Raw genomic sequence first — 18,823 nt, forward strand, 5'->3', positions numbered from 1 at the left:
GTACTGGTAACTAGGTCAGAGCTAGCTACAGGTAATCGAAGGGTAGTAGAGGGGGAACTAGTTGCTGGCATCTACTGGTAACTAGTTCGGAACTACCTCCTGAGCAACTAGCTACGGGTAATCGAGCGGGAACCAGGGGTGGTTCCGCCCTAGGACATGCATGTGTTAAATTCTCCGCTGAAACACATTGCGGGTGATCGATCTGGAACCAGGGAGGTGAGAATGGTAGCTAGTGCGGCACCAGTGCGGAACTAGTTGCCTGGTACTAGAGGGTGTCTTTTCTGTTTATAAGTGTGTATCACACACAACGTGTCTGTGCGTGTTTTTTCTGCTTGCGTACGTACTGCGCACGGACAAGGCGACGCTGCGGCGCGACAATGAATTTCACAATTTTCCAACCGAATTAAACGACCGATCTTTTATTAAACTCCGTGTCTACTGTTATGCTCACAGAATTTGGATTGTTCAACTTAATGTTTATAGCCACCAACAACAACTTTACAACTTTATGTAGCTACAAACAACAACTTTAACAACTTTTCAACAATCCTCTTCTTGCATCAGCTTCTGCTTTCTTCTGTTTTTCTTTTTCACACACTCCGAGCTCTGTATTCGACGCGGACGACCCCCAAATGTGAGATTAATAATAATGTATCGTTTATTAATAGTGTTATTCGAAAAAGAGTGCAAAGTGTATGATTTAAGATGTGCAATTAATGAGTCTGTTCTTCCGACTTTTTGTTCAACTTTCTGCTTCTACTTCCAACAACCGACTCCCATATCGATAACCCCTTATCGGTTAGGTCTTTTAAACATCGGTTAAGTCTGGTTATATCGGTTAGGTCTTATCGATGGTATCTTAAGTTCAAATGTTAATTTAGATGGGATAGTGTTAACTGCTTGATACACTGTCCTTTACATATATACTTTATGGGGTCGGAAACGATTCCTTCTGGACGTTACACACATCCACTTTTACCACAACTTTGAGTATCGGGTATAAAAATACTGAGATAAAAAAATGTAAATATGTTTTTTCTAGCTTCTCTTTAAAATCGAAATTAATCACTTTAATTATTTTATTTTGTGTTCAATTAAATGTGGTTAATATATATACACAATATTCCCTTTTTTTATTTCCGATTAAATTATGTAAATCTTTCAGTTGTTACCTCATTTTCGAAATAATTACTTTTCATGGACAATTTATGCATTTAAAATGATTTTTGAGGGGGCCCGAAAACCCATTTGTGGTCATAATTATTCTGTGCTGGCCACTTATCAGGCCTGGGCTAATTTGTCGAGCGCTTGGCCAACGAAATTTTACTGCATTTCTTCATTCTATTTCTTTGTTATACCCGATACTCAAAATGAGTATTGGGGTATATTAGATTTGTGGTAAAAGTGGATGTGTGTAACGTCCAGAAGGAATCGTTTCCGACCCCATAAAGTATATATATTCTTGATCAGCATCAATAGCCGAGTCGATTGAGCCCTGTCTGTCTGTCCGTCTGTCCGTCCGTCCGTCCGTCCGTCCCCTTCAGCGCCTAGTGCTCAAAGACTATAAGAGCTAGAGCAACGATATTTTGGATCCAGACTTCTGTAATATGTCACTGCTACTAAAATATTTCAAAACTTTGCCCCGCCCACTTCCGCCCCACAAAGGACGAAAATCTGTGGCATCTACATTTTTAAAGATAGTATAAAACTAAAAACTCAGAATCGTAGAAGATGACTATATCTTCTAGAGTGCAAAATCTGAACCAGATCGTATAATTATTATAGCCAGAATCAAGAAAACGATTTCATTTTTTCTCGCTCTGTGTCTCTCTAACACACAGGTTTCATGGTCGGTTTTGCCAATTGCAAAATATGAGTTCAAGGATCTCAGAACCTATAAGAGCCAGAGCAACCTAATGTGGTAGTCACACTCCTGTGATATCGGACCTTGACCGTTTCGTGTCCAAATTTCGCCACACCCCCTTCCGCCCACGCAAAGGACGAAAATCTGGGGCATCCACAAATCTCAGAGACTATTAAGGCTAGAGTAACCAAATTTGGTATCCGCACTTCTGTTAGATCTCACTATAAAACGTATATCTCCGAATTTCGCCCCACCCCCTTCCGCCCCCACAAAAGACGAAAATCTGTTGCATCCACAATATTGCACATTCGAGAAAACTAAAAACGCAGAATCATAGATAATGACCATATCTATCAAATTGCTGAATCTGGATCAGATCGGATCATTTTTGTAGCCAAAAGGAACAAATCAATTTTCAGTGGCTACGCAGCCCCCGACGTCACGCTCAGACTGATTTTCTGTCTCTCTCGCACGCACTCTTTGTCGTGTCGTTCAATATTAGCGGCGTCTGCCGGAGAGATCTATACTGACTTAGTATCGGGTATAACTGTAGAGTTGCGGTGTCCGCAGCAACTCACAACGTTCCACCTCGTTGTTATTTCCTCCATTCGGAACAAAAGAAGTCGAGTCTGAAGCGGCGTTAAATGTTTTCACTGGGACCCGAGTACCGTTGGCTTGTTGTGCGTTATGGTTTGTTGATTTGCCGGCGACAACTTCCGACGCTCTGCAGCAAACAACGACAACCAGAGCGGGCAACACTGGACGCTCCAATGCGGGTGGAGTCCCCCCCTCCCCCTTCTCGTACCACCGTTCTAGCTCTGGTTGTGGTTGTGGTCTCTTTGGGGAGCCGCAGCAGGCCAACACGAAACAGAATCAGAGGTAGAACAGAACAAAGTTGAGAGCCGAAAAGTGTATTTAATTTATCAGTTAACTAAATTTTCTACAGTTTGGAACCCCGGTCAACAGAAAACAAAAAGAAAAACAGACCTTCTGTCGGTCTCTTTTGTTTTAAAAACTTTGATTGGTTGCGCGGCACCCCCAACAAAGTGTAGGGGGGGTCAAGACAGTACAGAACGGATAGGCTACATATGTAGGTCCAAGATCTACCAATTATATATCCAATTTATTGAGTGCACCCTCTATGAAGGGATCTGTCTCCTCTCTTCCAGGGTATACACAAAAGACAGCTCCAGCAAAAGACTGGAAAAGCTAATGGGTAACACCTGCTGTTTGCATAATTTTATTGCCTGTTTCCCGCCATCCCATACCCTCGCCTGTTTAGACTCATTTTCATTATTTGGATTTTCTTTAGTCCGCACCCGACTCCCGGGGCTTGTGGCAGCCGCAACCTGAAATGGAATTGGAATTATAGTTGGTGTGGAGATAATGTTTTTTATCCCCAATCGGCCGACTAATTATTTCGAATTAAATAAAACTCGGCGCAGAAATAAAATTACGATATGTTCTTTAGTGCGTGACATCCAAATTGCAAGTGTGGCTTGCCTGCCCTTTCATTGCCGCTCCGATCGCTAAGCGCAGCTTCGCTCGGCCGACGTCGGTAGGCAGACGCAAAGCGGAGATAGCGAAAAGCTAGCTGGCAGAGAGCGTTTAGCAGGGCAAGCAAGCGCAGAGCTTTAACAAACAAATGAGTGACATAGACATAAGTAACAAACAAAATAAGCGGCTGAGGGCCAAGAACTAGGTGCTATTCGGCAAGCAGCTAATCGGCTGGGTGCTGCTCCGAACATTCACCCCCCGTTGGAAGGCAAAGGCTTTCAACAGATCCATCCTGAAGGGGCAGAACCGCTATTTTTCCAACGGCCCTCTTGAAAAGGCCTTTTTGAGTGCGGATGACGGCTACTCTGATGGTTCCATCTTTTCCTGGTATGACGCTCTCAATGCGGCCAAGCGGCCACCTTAATGGTGGCAGCGTTTCCTCCTTGATCATGACGAGCGCTCCTAGCTTGATGTTTGGAGACGATGACCGCCACTTGCTCCGCCCCTAAAGAATCGAAAGATACGCCGTGCTCCATTTTCTCCAAAAACGCCTGCTTCATTTGACACAGCCGCTGCCATCGACTAAGTAGGTTGACCCGGAGATGCGCCACATCTGGCTCGTCGAATGCAGCTTTCGGGGCTCCATTGAGAAAGTGGTTTGGCGTGAGCACATCTAGATCATCGGGACTTTCTGTAATTGCATAAAGCGGACGGGAATTTTACAAAGCAGAGATTTCACAAGCCAAGGTCTGAATTTCATCAAGAGTAAAAATGTAGGTCCCGACGATGCGATGAAAATGATATTTAGCTGCTTTAACAGCCGCCTCCCACAAACCCCCAAAATGAGGTGAGCGAGGGGGATGAATTTCCAGTCGATTCCACTAGAAACGCAGAGATGTGACACAGCCGGCGTATGAGGATCACTGAGGAACAATTGCCGAAGCTCCAAAAGCTCATTTTTTGCTCCTACAAAATGTGTAGCGTTGTCTGACCAAATGATTCGAGGTTTGGGACGTAGACTTATAAAACGCCTTAATGCTGCCAGAAAGGATTCTGTAGATAGATCCCGAACGACTTCCAAATGAGTTGCTTTGGTGCTAAAGCATACGAAGACAGCGATGTAACATTTGATAGGAGGCCTGCTTCTGACTTCCGACTTGTGATAAAAGGGTCCGCAAAAATCAACGCCCGTTGTGTGGAATGCTGGATTAGTCCTTACGCGATCAGCAGGCAAGTTTCCCATGATATGTTCCCTCAGCACTGGCTTCAAACGAAAGCATCTAACACATTTGCGAATGATTCCCGCAACATATTTGCGTCCACCAATAGGCCAGAATTTTTGCCGAAGCAGTTCGAGCAATCCTTGAGCTCCTGCGTGGAGAAACCTTTCGTGAAATTAGATAATAATAGAGACAGTGACAGGATGTCCCTTAGGAAGCAGGATCGGGTGCTTCGCGTCGTAGTCCAATTCGGCATTTTGGAGGCGGCCTCCAACACGCAGCAATCCAAAGCTATCCAGAAATGGATTCAGTGAGGCCATCGTGCTTTTTGGGGGTAGGGCCTGTTTGCTGGCGAGGGCCCTTATATCTTCCGAAAATTGTTGCTGCTGTATTGCCCTTATGAGCAAATGCGTACCATTTTTGATGTCGATTACGGTAAGTTGACCCTTCGACCGCGCTATGCCTTTGTTCTTGAGAATGTAGAATCGATATATGTAAGCAAAGACGCGCTGCATGGATCCGAATGAGTTTTGAAATTTGCAATCGTACGATACATCACTTTCGTTTGAAACAACCAATGCTGCATGACGACGTTCTGGTACATCGGTCGGCAATTGCAAGCCTGCAGGCCACTCTGAGCTCTCAAGACGCAAGAATGGTGGTCCAGAGATCCAAAGGCTGCTAGAGGATCGTAGAACCTAGCTAGTGTAGACAGGACCGAACGCTTCGAGGTTGGGCCTGCAGCGGTTCCGACGTGAGCGAAGCTAAACAGAAGATTGTCCGTGGTGGGATCCCAAACTAGACCAAGCGCCTTGGTTACTTCAGTCCCGTCATGAAAGGTAAGGAACTTTTCGCGATCCGCCTCCGATACGCCTTCCAAAGCAGCGGGTTCATTGGAACACCATTTACGTATGGGAAAACATCCTTTCGAAAGTAGCTCCTTTACCTGCTGACGAATCTTGATGACAGAATCAATGCTGTCCCCTCCAGATATGAGATCATCGACATAGAAATCTCTTCGAACAACATCAGCGCCAAGCGGAAAACGCAACTCTTCATCATTTGCCAATTGATGCATAGCACGAATTACTAAGAAAGCGGCAGGTTTGGTTCCGTAAGTAACAGTCTCCAACTTGAACACCTGAATCTCCTCCTTCGGGTCATTTCGTCATAGGATGCACTGCACGTGCGTATCGGGATGGGAAACGCGTACACAGCGGTACATTTTGCAGATATCGAAGCAGAGTTATCAGAATTTTAGGTTGGATGGTGGGTCCAGCCATTAGCGCATCATTCAGTGATACTCCAGACGCTGTTTTGGCAGATCCATCGAACACTACGCGTAATTTGGTGGTTGTACTATCCTGCTTGTGGACGCAATGGTGAGGCAAGAAGTACTGCGGGAGGTCTGACTGCCGCGAAGCTGGCGACATGTGTCCTAAATCACGATACTCCTGGAGAAACTCCATATATTTTGCCTTAAGCTGTGCATTTTTTGCTAGCTTCCTCTCCAAATTGAGAAATCTACGTAGCGCCTGCTGATACGATTCTCCTAATTCCTCTAGACTGAATTTGGTTGGCAAACGCACGGAGTAAGCTCCGGACTCTAGGCGAATGCAGTTTGTGACGAAATGCTGTTCGCAATGAACATCTTCCTCCGAAATTGATGAGGGCGAATAATCTCCATCGACTTCCCAAAACCGCCTTACAATATCGCACAAATTAGTCTCGCAAGCGGAGATGACAGGGGGATCTTCAACGGATGCTAGCGCCGCACGGGCTTTCTCAGAGTTTTTAATACTTCCTGACACTATCCAGCCAAGTTTCGTCTTCTGCAATGTTGGCAATTGGTCTGACAGTCGAATCTGTCCAACGCACATTAATTCGAAGAACAAACCAGCACCTATCAACAGATCGACACGCTGGGGCTTGGCGAAATTAGGATCAGCCAGTTTTAGATTATTTGGCATTGGCCAATCCTTGCTGGATGGTAGAATTGACTCTCCAATACCGGCGATTTGAACGTGAGACGGGTGAGGATCTAACTGCAGCTGATTGGCGAGTCTCGATGTTATAAAGTTAACCTGAGAAGCGGAATCTAAAATGGCACGACATGGAATAAGCGATCCAAAACGGCCCCTGACATATACGATTGCAGTAGCTAGCAGCACGTTTTGGCTAGGCAGAGATTTTTGACTCGAGGGGGGAGGGCTAATATATTTGCTTGCTACTAGGGCACTTGCAGGATCATGCTGGGTCGATTCCGTGCTCGGCGACGGCAACTCAGCGTCAGCGCCCGACTGCATGTGGAGCAGTGTGTGATGCTTGGCTTGGCAATTTCTACATGCCCCTGACTTGCAGCGTTGCAATGAATGGCCTTTGTTGAGGCAGTTTAGACATAAATGGCGCTTCTTCACCTCCTTGTATCGAGAAAAAACAGGGAGATCTAGAAATGCCTGGCATCGGGATATGTAATGATCGGAGGATTTGCAATACTTGCATGTTGAGCTATTATGATCGTTAATGGAGGTGATTAGGGGCTAGGTTTACTTTCTCCCACCTGCTGGCTAGGAATTGTTACCATAGCCGATCCCAAATTTTCCAGCATCCGACATCTTGCTTCCAAGAATGAGGCCATGCTTGACCACCGAGGCAATCCTGACGTCGGCAAGTTCTCTTCCCATTTCTCCTTGGTCTTGTGGTCCAATTTCGTGCCTATGATGAAGATCAGCAACCCATCGGAAATCTCCTGCGGGGTCGCCAAGGTCTGAAGTGCACGCAAGTGCGAATTGATTTTATCGCTGAGCGCGCGCAAGCCGATAGCCGAGCCCTTCTCCACCCCTTGCAGCCCGAAAATAGCCTTGACGTGTGCCTGAAAATGTAACAGTTTATTATCGAATCGCAACATTAGTAAATTCAACGCCTTGTCGTAATTCTCCTCAGAAAGTTCCAAGGAACGAATCGTATCCAGCGCAGCACCATCTAGACATCCACGAAGATATTGGAATTTTTCGATGATTGGTATACGATGGTCTTTGTGCACCATTGTCGAAAACATCGCGTGGAATTCTGGCCAATCCATGTAGCTCCCACCGAATCGCGGAAGCTGCAACTCGGGCATTCGAGAACGGCCTATACTATTATAGGCGAACAACGACGAATTCCCCTCGAGAGTATGCCGAGCCGTTGAATTTTCAACATTTACCGTGCGAGCAGCCATCAACTCCCGCGACAGCCTGGACCTAACCTTGACATAAACATTCGAAAAGTCCAGCCGGGCATCATGGGCTAACTGCAGGAAATCCAGCCTTTCAAGGCTCGTTTGAGCGGCATCGAAATCCGCATTCATTCGCTCGATCTGCTCTAAGCGAGCTTGAAGTTCTGCCTCATCTAACTCGGCAAGCTCTTCCTTGGTGAGAAAGCGATCCATGGCCTTTAGTTGGCACGCGATGGACTCGGCCTTGTGCTTGTAGAAATCTACATCACTCGGCATTGCTGCGTTCGCGACATTGGTAGGCTCAGGTGCTGCCATGTTGAGGTTTTAAAAGAGTCACTCAGCACGACCGAAAAAGACACCCTGTATACGTATAAACGTGGGAACCGAAAGCAAAGGGATTACAGCTAATGCCTTTAGCTGTGCGGCTGTGCGAGCTGTCCGATTCCGCTTTGTACTCCGCTTGTGTGTATTAGTGAGTTCGCTGCACTGCCTACCGCACTGCACTGACCGAATTGTCGCGACAGAGAAATTAATAGCCAGCAATGCGTGTATGTAGGTGTATGTAAGTGTGTTTTAGCACCGAATTGTGCTTAGCCGCCGAAAATTTGCTAGGGCTAACGAATGGGGTCACCAAATTTTATGTGGAGATAATGTTTTTTATCCCCAATCGGCCGACTAATTATTTCGAATTAAATAAAACTCGGCGCAGAAATAAAATTACGATATGTTCTTTAATGCGTGACATCCAAATTGCATGTGTGGCTTGCCTGCCCTTTACATTGCCGCTCCGATCGCTAAGCGCAGCTTCGCTCGGCCGACGTCGGTAGGCAGACGCAAAGCGGAGATAGCGAAGAGCGAGCTGGCAGAGAGCGTTTAGCAGGGCAAGCAAGCGCAAAGCTTTAACAAACAAATGAGTGACATAGACATAAGTAACAAACAAAATAAGCGGCTGAGGGCCAAGAATTAGGTGCTATTTGGCAAGCAGCTAATCGGCTGGGTGCTGCTCCGAACAGTTGGGGTTGGCTTTGGCTCTGGCTCCAGCTTCTTGTCTTTTGTCGCGCTTGAATTGGCACCCGTAAACAGCGAACAAAAAACACAACGACCCTCCGCAGATCCATGGAGAAAAAATGAACAAATGAATTAATAAAGTTATGAAATCACCAAAATGGCTAAGAAAAAGGTTCACAATTGATTTTGGTGGCCCAGTGTACAGGTGAGCGGGTGAGGTGGGGAGAGGAGGGCGCGACTAGAGCTGTATTTCTGGGTGTGGAGTGTTGAGTGGGGGCCAAACAGTAGTCGGAAAACAATTCAATTGTATCGATGAAGTAATTATAATTTGTGGAAATAATTGAGGTTAACGATTCAAGAGAGAGATAGAGATAGAGACAGACACAGAGAGCGGTATGGGGGAGGGTCAGATACAACATAAACACACGTTTGTCGTAGTTTTAGTGGGTCAAGCCACAATCTATGAATCTGTTAGGGTAAGTGATTTCTGCAAAGCTTTGGGGACAAAACACTTGAATCCAATTAAAACTTTCGGTTAATTGTTGCACTTGCACTTAATGAAGCCATCTATCTGGCTAAAAGTATTTCCATTTATTTCAATGCAGTCCGCCAACAACAACAGCCAAAGCAAGTGGCACCACAAAATGAGAAAGAGTGAAAATTTGACTCAATTTGGGAAAACACTTGAAACTGTTTATTTATTTATTTGCTTATTTATCAACACGCCATGGCAACCACCCACCCACGCCCACACCCACCACTAACTGAAAAAATAAGTGAGATAATCGATTAATTCGACTATAAGATACCCTCTGCTATGTAGAGCTATAACCAGAAGAGCAGAGAAGGTTTTTTTTTGTGGAATTCTTGAACAACCATTTGGCTTGCCCGTAACACTACTCCTTGGCTATGTAATTGCCTTCATTTATTTGAATGTTGGCCACAAATGAATTCCTGTCATGGCAATGGCCTTCTTACTGTCCAGGCCCTGTTCCTGCCCGGACTGTGCTCCTGACTAACCCTATACCTACCTCACCCTTTGCCAGCCCCCGCCACTGCCTCATACATTCATCTACTACTCTTTTCTACTACTATTTCCACAAACCAAAAAGCAACGAGGGGTAACGTTGTGAGTTGCTGCGGCGACCGCAACTCTACATTTATACCCGATACTTAGTCAGTATGGCTCTCCGCCGGCAGACGGCGCTAATATTAAACGACACGACAAAGAGTGCGTGCGAGAGAGACAGAAAATCAGTCTGAGCGTGCCGTCGGGGGCGTGTGGTGGCGGAAGGGGTTGTGGCGAAATTTTGAAATACACGTTTTATAGTGAGATCTAACAGGAGTATGGATACCAAATTTGGTTGCTCTAGCTTTTATAGTCCCTGAGATCTGGGAACTCACTTTTAGCAATAGGCAAAGCCGACCATGAAACCTGTGTGTTAGAGAGAGACAGAGCGAGAGAAAATGAAATTGTTTTCTTCATTCTGGCTATAATAATAATGCGATTTGGTTCATATTCTGCAGTCTAAAAGATATAGTCATTCCCTGCGATTCTGCGTTTTCTGTTTTCTCGTATCTTTGAAATTGTGGATGCCACAGATTTGTGGCCCCTTTGTGGGGGCGGAAGTGGGCAGGGCGAATTTTTGTAACAGTGACATATCACAGAAGTCTGGATATACAAAATGTCGTTGCTCTAGCTCTTATAGTCTCATAAGGACGGACAGACAGACAGGGCTCAATCGATTCGGCTATTGATGAAGAATATAAACACTTTATGGGGTCGGAAACGCTTCCCTGTAGAACCAAAGGGGTCAATTGACCCCTCTCGAACTAGTTCTGCGCTGTTTACCGCTCAACTAGCTACGCAACTAGTTACGCGGGAAGCGAACGCGAACCAGGTCTTCGTCGACTACAATGTACTAGTTCTGCAACTAGTTACGCGGGAAGCGAACGCGGACCAGGTCTTCGTCGACTACAATGTACTAGTTCTGTAACTAGTTACGCGGGAAGTGAACGCGGACCAGGTCTTCGTCGACTACAATGTACTAGTTCTGCAACTAGTTACGCGGGAAGCGAACACGGACCAGTCGAAAAAGAACCGAAAAACGAAGCCGCCTTCGTTTTGTTTTCGAAGTCGGCAAATAACCGCAATTCCCTGGAGTTACAGTGCCCACTCAGCTAGTTTTTACCGGGCCACGCCATGCAATAAGCACCGAAATGGTAAGTTAATCGTGATATTTTACTGTAGTTGCGCTCGTGGAATGAACTGGAGGTAAAAATAAAATTAAATAGGGACATTTATGTAAGAAAATCTAAACTCTAAATTGTATGACTTTTTTCTCTGTCTTATCTTTATATTTTAATGTTTCACTTACAGATAACAGCAATGAAATCAATTCTCCAGCCAGCTGGCGTTTTGAGCGGCTTGATCTTTATTTTGAGTGAGGACATTGTTCTGGCATATAACGTCGATGGGGTCCTCCTGGCGATGAGCCCCCCGAAAACACTGTACGGAAGGCAATGCAAAGGATGAAGAAAAGGGTGTTAAAAAAGAAGTCTCTTGCCAAAAACCAGGAGTAGGCTAAGCATCATATAATTAAAAATTATTCGTTATAATGAAAGACATTGTGTTTTTATTTTTGTATTATTCCAGACTGCCAGATTGACTACTACCAATAGTCAGTTCGGAACTAGTTACTGGTAACTAGGTCAGAGCTAGCTACAGGTAATCGAAGGGTAGTAGAGTGGGGAACTAGTTGCTGGCATCTACTGGTAACTAGTTCGGAACTACCTCCTGAGCTACGGGTAATCGAGCGGGAACCAGGGGTGGTTCCGCCCTAGGACATGCATGTGTTAAATTCTCCGCTGAAATACATTGCGGGTAATCGATCTGGAACCAGGGAGGTGAGAATGGTAGCTAGTGCGGCACCAGTGCGGAACTAGTTGCCTGGTACTAGAGGGTGTCTTTTCTGTTTATAAGTGTGTATCACACACAACGTGTCTGTGCGTGTTTTTTCTGCTTGCGTACGTACTGCGCACGGACAAGGCGACGCTGCGGCGCGACAATGAATTTCACAATTTTCCAACCGAATTAAACGACCGATCTTTTATTAAACTCCGTGTCTACTGTTATGCTCACAGAATTTGGATTGTTCAACTTAATGTTTATAGCCACCAACAACAACTTTACAACTTTATGTAGCTACAAACAACAACTTTAACAACTTTTCAACAATCCTCTTCTTGCATCAGCTTCTGCTTTCTTCTGTTTTTCTTTTTCACACACTCCGAGCTCTGTATTCGACGCGGACGACCCCCAAATGTAAGATTAATAATAATGTATCGTTTATTAATAGTGTTATTCGAAAAAGAGTGCAAAGTGTATGATTTAAGATGTGCAATTAATGAGTCTGTTCTTCCGACTTTTTGTTCAACTTTCTGCTTCTACTTCCAACAACCGACTCCCATATCGATAACCCCTTATCGGTTAGGTCTTTTAAACATCGGTTAAGTCTGGTTATATCGGTTAGGTCTTATCGATGGTATCTTAAGTTCAAATGTTAATTTAGATGGGATAGTGTTAACTGCTTGATACACTGTCCTTTACATATATACTTTATGGGGTCGGAAACGATTCCTTCTGGACGTTACACACATCCACTTTTACCACAACTTTGAGTATCGGGTATAAAAATACTGAGATAAAAAAATGTAAATATGTTTTTTCTAGCTTCTCTTTAAAATCGAAATTAATCACTTTAATTATTTTATTTTGTGTTCAATTAAATGTGGTTTATATATACACAATATTCCCTTTTTTTATTTCCGATTAAATTATGTAAATGTTTCAGTTGTTACCTCATTTTCGAAATAATTACTTTTCATGGACAATTTATGCATTTAAAATGATTTTTGAGGGGGCCCGAAAACCCATTTGTGGTCATAATTATTCTGTGCTGGCCACTTATCAGGCCTGGGCTAATTTGTCGAGCGCTTGGCCAACGAAATTTTACTGCATTTCTTCATTCTATTTCTTTGTTATACCCGATACTCAAAATGAGTATTGGGGTATATTAGATTTGTGGTAAAAGTGGATGTGTGTAACGTCCAGAAGGAATCGTTTCCGACCCCATAAAGTATATATATTCTTGATCAGCATCAATAGCCGAGTCGATTGAGCCCTGTCTGTCTGTCCGTCTGTCCGTCCGTCCGTCCGTCCATCCGTCCGTCCGTCCGTCCCCTTCAGCGCCTAGTGCTCAAAGACTATAAGAGGTAGAGCAACGATATTTTGGATCCAGACTTCTGTAATATGTCACTGCTACTAAAATATTTCAAAACTTTGCCCCGCCCACTTCCGCCCGTCAAAGGACGAAAATCTGTGGCATCTACATTTTTAAAGATAGTATAAAACTAAAAACTCAGAATCGTAGAAGATGACTATATCTTCTAGAGTGCAAAATCTGAACCAGATCGTATAATTATTATAGCCAGAATCAAGAAAACGATTTCATTTTTTCTCGCTCTGTCTCTCTCTAACACACAGGTTTCATGGTCGGTTTTGCCAATTGCAAAATATGAGTTCAAGGATCTCAGAACCTATAAGAGCCAGAGCAACCAAATGTGGTAGTCACACTCCTGTGATATCGGACCTTGACCGTTTCGTGTCCAAATTTCGCCACACCCCCTTCCGCCCACGCAAAGGACGAAAATCTGGGGCATCCACAAATCTCAGAGACTATTAAGGCTAGAGTAACCAAATTTGGTATCCGCACTTCTGTTAGATCTCACTATAAAACGTATATCTCCGAATTTCGCCCCCCCCCCTTCCGCCCCCACAAAAGACGAAAATCTGTTGCATCCACAATATTGCACATTCGAGAAAACTAAAAACGCAGAATCATAGATAATGACTATATCTATCAAAATGCTGAATCTGGATCAGATCGGATCATTTTTGTAGCCAAAAGGAACAAATCAATTTTCAGTGGCTACGCAGCCCCCGACGTCACGCTCAGACTGATTTTCTGTTTTTCTCGCACGCACTCTTTGTCGTGTCGTTCAATATTAGCGGCGTCTGCCGGAGAGATCCATACTGACTTAGTATCGGGTATAACTGTAGAGTTGCGGTGTCCGCAGCAACTCACAACGTTCCACCTCGTTGTTATTTCCTCCATTCGGAACAAAAGAAGTCGAGTCTGAAGCGGCGTTAAATGTTTTCACTGGGACCCGAGTACCGTTGGCTTGTTGTGCGTTATGGTTTGTTGATTTGCCGGCGACAACTTCCGACGCACTGCAGCAAACAACGACAACCAGAGCGGGCAACACTGGACGCTCCAATGCGGGTGGAGTCCCCCCTCCCCCTTCTCGTACCACCGTTCTAGCTCTGGTTGTGGTTGTGGTCTCTTTGGGGAGCCGCAGCAGGCCAACACGAAACAGAATCAGAGGTAGAACAGAACAAAGTTGAGAGCCGAAAAGTGTATTTAATTTATCAGTTAACTAAATTTTCTACAGTTTGGAACCCCGGTCAACAGAAAACAAAAAGAAAAACAGACCTTCTGTCGGTCTCTTTTGTTTTAAAAACTTTGATTGGTTGCGCGGCACCCCCCAACAAAGTGTAGGGGGGGTCAAGACAGTACAGAACGGATAGGCTACATATGTAGGTCCAAGATCTACCAATTATATATCCAATTTATTGAGTGCACCCTCTATGAAGGGATCTGTCTCCTCTCTTCCAGGGTATACACAAAAGACAGCTCCAGCAAAAGACTGGAAAAGCTAATGGGTAACACCTGCTGTTTGCATAATTTTATTGCCTGTTTCCCGCCATCCCATACCCTCGCCTGTTTAGACTCATTTTCATTAATTGGAATTTCTTTAGTCCGCACCCGACTCCCGGGGCTTGTGGCAGCCGCACCCTGAAATGGAATTGGAATTATAGTTGGTGTGGAGATAATGTTTTTTATCCCCAATCGGCCGACTAATTATTTCGAATTAAATAAAACTCGGCGCAGAAATAAAATTACGATATGTTCTTTAGTGCGTGACATCCAAATTGCAAGTGTGGCTTGCCTGCCCTTTCATTGCCGCTCCGATCGCTAAGCGCAGCTTCGCTCGGCCGACGTCGGTAGGCAGACGCAAAGCGGAGATAGCGAAAAGCGAGCTGGCAGAGAGCGTTTAGCAGGGCAAGCAAGCGCAGAGCTTTAACAAACAAATGAGTGACATAGACATAAGTAACAAACAAAATAAGCGTCTGAGGGCCAAGAATTAGGTGCTATTTGGCAAGCAGCTAATCGGCTGGGTGCTGCTCCGAACATTCACCCCCCGTTGGAAGGCAAAGGCTTTCAACAGATCCATCCTGAAGGGGCAGAACCGCTATTTTTCCAACGGCCCTCTTGAAAAGGCCTTTTTGAGTGCGGATGACGGCTACTCTGATGGTTCCATCTTTTCCTGGTATGACGCTCTCAATGCGGCCAAGCGGCCACCTTAATGGTGGCAGCGTTTCCTCCTTGATCATGACGAGCGCTCCTAGCTTGATGTTTGGAGACGATGACCGCCACTTGCTCCGCTCCTGAAGAATCGAAAGATACGCCGTGCTCCATTTTCTCCAAAACGCCTGCTTCATTTGACACAGCCGCTGCCATCGACTAAGTAGGTTGACCCGGAGACGCGCCACATCTGGCTCGTCGAATGCAGCTTTCGGGGCTCCATTGAGAAAGTGGTTTGGCGTGAGCACATCTAGATCATCGGGGCTTTCTGTAATTGCATAAAGCGGACGGGAATTTTACAAAGCAGAGATTTCACAAGCCAAGGTCTGAATTTCATCAAGAGTAAAAATGTAGGTCCCGACGATGCGATGAAAATGATATTTAGCTGCTTTAACAGCCGCCTCCCACAAACCCCCAAAATGAGGTGAGCGAGGGGGGATGAATTTCCAGTCGATTCCACTAGAAACGCAGAGATGTGACACAGCCGACGTATAAGGATCACTGAGGAACAATTGCCGAAGCTCCAAAAGCTCATTTTTTGCTCCTACAAAATTTGTAGCGTTGTCTGACCAAATGATTCGAGGTTTGGGACGTAGACTTATAAAACGCCTTAATGCTGCCAGAAAGGATTCTGTAGATAGATCCCGAACGACTTCCAAATGAGTTGCTTTGGTGCTAAAGCATACGAAGCCTGCTTCTGACTTCCGACTTGTGATAAAAGGGTCCGCAAAAATCAACGCCCGTTGTGTGGAATGCTGGATTAGTCCTTACGCGATCCGCAGGCAAGTTTCCCATGATATGTTCCCTCAGCACTGGCTTCAAACGAAAGCATCTAACACATTTGCGAATGATTCCCGCAACATGTTTGCGTCCACCAATAGGCCAGAATTTTTGCCGAAGCAGTCCGAGCAATCCTTGAGCTCCTGCGTGGATAAACCTTTCGTGAAAGAAGATAATAATAGAGACAGTGACAGGATGTCCCTTAGGAAGCAGGATCGGGAGATTCGCGTCGTAGTCCAATTCGGCATTTTGGAGGCGGCCTCCAACACGCAGCAATTCAAAGCTATCCAGAAATGGATTCAGTGAGGCCATCGTGCTTTTTGGGGGTAGGGCCTGTTTGCTGGCGAGGGCCCTTATCTCTTCCGAAAATTGTTGCTGCTGTATTGCCCTTATGAGCAAATGCGTACCATTTTTGATGTCGATTACGGTAAGTTGACCCTTCGACCGCGCTATGCCTTTGTTCTTGAGAATGTAGAATCGATATATGTAAGCAAAGACGCGCTGCATGGATCCGAATGAGTTTTGAAATTTGCAATCGTCCGATATATCCCTTGCGTTTGAAACAACCAATGCTGCATGACGACGTTCTGGTACATCGGTCGGCAATTGCAAGCCTGCAGGCCACTCTGAGCTCTCAAGACGCAAGAATGGTGGTCCAGAGATCCAAAGGCTGCTAGAGGATCGTAGAACCTAGCTAGTGTAGACAGGACCGAACGCTTCGAGGTTGGGCCTGCAGCGGTTCCGACGTGAGCGAAGCTAAACAGAAGATTGTCCGTGGTGGGATCCCAAACTAGACCAAGCGCCTTGGTTACTTCAGTCATGAAAGGTAAGGAACTTTTCGCGATCCGCCTCCGATACGCCTTCCAAAGCAGCGGGTTCATTGGAACACCATTTACGTATGGGAAAACATCCTTTCGAAAGTAGCTCCTTTACCTGCTGACGAATCTTGATGACAGAATCAATGCTGTCCCCTCCAGATATGAGATCATCGACATAGAAATCTCTTCGAACAACATCAGCGCCAAGCGGAAAACGCAACTCTTCATCATTTGCCAATTGATGCATAGCACGAATTGCTAAGAAAGCGGCAGGTTTGGTTCCGTAAGTAACAGTCTCCAACTTGAACACCTGAATCTCCTCCTTCGGGTCATTGCGCCATAGGATGCACTGCACGTGCGTATCGGGATGGGAAACGCGTACACAGCGGTACATTTTGCAGATATCGAAGCAGAGTTATCAGAATTTTAGGTTGGATGGTGGGTCCAGCCATTAGCGCATCATTCAGTGATACTCCAGACGCTGTTTTGGCAGATCCATCGAACACTACGCGTAATTTGGTGGTTGTACTACTATCCTGCTTGTGGACGCAATGGTGAGGCAAGAAGTACTGCGGGAGGTCTGACTGCCGCGAAGCTGGCGACATGTGTCCTAAATCACGATACTCCTGGAGAAACTCCATATATTTTGCCTTAAGCTGTGCATTTTTTGCTAGCTTCCTCTCCAAATTGAGAAATCTACGTAGCGCCTGCTGATACGATTCTCCTAATTCCTCTAGACTGAATTTGGTTGGCAAACGCACGGAGTAAGCTCCGGACTCTAGGCGAATGCAGTTTGTGACGAAATGCTGTTCGCAATGAACATCTTCCTCCGAAATTGATGAGGGCGAATAATCTCCATCGACTTCCCAAAACCGCCTTACAATATCGCACAAATTAGTCTCGCAAGCGGAGATGACAGGGGGATCTTCAACGGATGCTAGCGCCGCACGGGCTTTCTCAGAGTTTTTAATACTTCCTGACACTATCCAGCCAAGTTTCGTCTTCTGCAATGTTGGCAATTGGTCTGACAGTCGAATCTGTCCAACGCACATTAATTCGAAGAACAAACCAGCACCTATCAACAGATCGACACGCTGGGGCTTGGCGAAATTAGGATCAGCCAGTTTTAGATTATTTGGCATTGGCCAATCCTTGCTGGATGGTAGAATTGACTCTCCAATACCGGCGATTTGAACGTGAGACGGGTGAGGATCTAACTGCAGCTGATTGGCGAGTCTCGATGTTATAAAGTTAACCTGAGAAGCGGAATCTAAAATGGCACGACATGGAATAAGCGATCCAAAACGGCCCCTGACATATACGATTGCAGTAGCTAGCAGCACGTTTTGGCTAGGCAGAGATTTTTGACTCGAGGGGGAGGGCTAATATATTTGCTTGCTACTAGGGCACTTGCAGGATCATGCTGGGTCGATTCCGTGCTCGGCGACGGCAACTCAGCGTCAGCGCCCGACTGCATGTGGAGCAGTGTGTGATGCTTGGCTTGGCAATTTCTACATGCCCCTGACTTGCAGCGTTGCAATGAATGGCCTTTGTTGAGGCAGTTTAGACATAAATGGCGCTTCTTCACCTCCTTGTATCGAGAAAAAACAGGGAGATCTATAAATGCCTGGCATCGGGATATGTAGTGATCGGAGGATTTGCAATACTTGCATGTTGAGCTATTATGATCGTTAATGGAGGTGATTAGGGGCTAGGTTTACTTTCTCCCACCTGCTGGCTAGGAATTGTTACCATAGCCGATCCCAAAATTTTCCAGCATCCGACATCTTGCTTCCAAGAATGAGGCCATGCTTGACCACCGAGGCAAGTTCTCTTCCCATTTCTCCTTGGTCTTGTGGTCCAATTTCGTGCCTATGATGAAGATCAGCAACCCATCGGGAAATCTCCTGCGGGGTCGCCAAGGTCTGAAG

General features: G+C 45.5%; 1 long non-coding RNA gene across 6 annotated transcripts in view; it reads right to left on the reverse strand.

Moving 5' to 3' along the window:
- Nucleotides 1-18,823, reverse strand: part of LOC117190766 — a 48,010-nt gene that overhangs the window by 2,680 nt on the left and 26,507 nt on the right. For 4 of the 6 annotated variants that reach the window (XR_004473815.1, XR_004473818.1, XR_004473817.1 and 1 more), the window contains one exon: nucleotides 11,185-11,315. This is a non-coding gene — a long non-coding RNA (uncharacterized LOC117190766). Of the gene's footprint in view, nucleotides 1-8,759; nucleotides 8,903-11,184; nucleotides 11,316-18,823 lie in introns of those variants that run through there. The other 2 variants (XR_004473816.1, XR_004473813.1) reach the window with 2 other exon arrangements.

This window comes from Drosophila miranda, assembly GCF_003369915.1.
Source record: "Drosophila miranda strain MSH22 chromosome Y unlocalized genomic scaffold, D.miranda_PacBio2.1 Contig_Y1_pilon, whole genome shotgun sequence".
NCBI classification, from domain to species: Eukaryota; Metazoa; Arthropoda; class Insecta; order Diptera; family Drosophilidae; genus Drosophila; species Drosophila miranda.